The sequence below is a fragment of the Mizuhopecten yessoensis genome, unplaced genomic scaffold (genome assembly GCF_002113885.1).
Source record: "Mizuhopecten yessoensis strain PY_sf001 unplaced genomic scaffold, ASM211388v2 scaffold716117, whole genome shotgun sequence".
Taxonomy (NCBI): Eukaryota; Metazoa; Mollusca; class Bivalvia; order Pectinida; family Pectinidae; genus Mizuhopecten; species Mizuhopecten yessoensis.
This window is the reverse complement of record NW_018479956.1, coordinates 191,738-193,217: the sequence shown is the minus strand read 5'-3', so window position 1 is coordinate 193,217 and position 1,480 is coordinate 191,738.

The window sequence follows — 1,480 nt, the reverse complement described above, 5'->3', positions numbered from 1 at the left end:
TGGAACGCTGGCATAGTGTCGGAACGCGAGATCAACAGATATATGGGGATTTGCGTACGGACTATAAGGGGCTGTATAATATAAACGTTTTTATGTGAAATGACATTCGATGGAATTCAATTAAGTATTGATAATAAATACTTGAAATACATATCGGGATCATTTTGACACTATACCAACGTATGAAAATAAAGACATCGACAGATTCTGTGGATCAAATCTAACGACCGGCATGTACTAATCGCTATTGGGTTTTTTCCAATATATATTATACATAGAAACAACATATATTTGTTGAAAGTACGAAAATAAGACAAAAACTGAAATATTCTTGTATGAATCTGAGCTCATGTATATACATGACCTTCCATGAATGAGCACTGGTGTATAAGACGAATTCAACTCAAAACCTAACAGTGTCGAAGGGGTCATAATTAAAGAAATGCGATACAGTTTACTTTCAAAACGTCGTTGTTTTAAAACTTTTAAATTATATCGATATTTAATTCTGATTTTGCTCACTATATTATTTTGTGTTGCAATAGTTACACACGAAATAATACGAATACTTTTTGTATCCGATTAATACACACGGAATGATATAGGATTAGGTAACTTGAAATTAGCGAAGTCTATATTACAGGTATAGGAGAAACCATTTTAATCCTTTATATAAAGTGCAGACTTGTCATGACTAATATTTTCATTCTGGTCATTTATTTAATACAACCACCTTTTTTGTTTTTCATATTTATGAAAACAAAAAACACCACGAAAATTTGTCGAAATGAGTGGGCGGCACCACAACGATACACACCATCCAATCAGTCGCATGATGCGGCGTATTGCGTAAGCTCCGCCCATTATGACAGGAGGGCTACTGTGCTGAGGTGTGATTGACGTTTGACAGGGATTAAAACTTGTCACCCGGGGCGACTGAGTACCAAATCACCTGATGCGTTATTAATGTAGACAAATTAGCAATTCACGATGTCGTCCGAGGCTTCACCTGAAAACACTTAAAGATACGATCTTTATTCATATTTCGACAATATATATATATAGTATTCATCGAAACACATCGATGTCTGATATGTCATTATAAATACACAAAAGTCGGAGCATTGTTTTTAACTGACTGGCTTGAACAACGGTAAGGTATAGCCACAGCAAAACATTCCGTACTCGGCTGTTTACACAAGAATCGCAAACAATAAACTACATAAGAACAAACGGTTTTCAATGTTGGTTAATCGTACTTAAATATAATATATTTATATATAGTAATCATCGAAACACATCGATGTCTGATATGTCTTTATAAGTACACAAAAGTCGGAGCATTGTTTTTAACAGACTGGCTTGAACAACGGTAAGGTATAGCCACAGCAAAACATTCCGTACTCGGCTGTTTACACAAGAATCGCAAACAATAAACTACATAAGAACAAACGGTTTTCAATGTTGGTTAATCGTACTT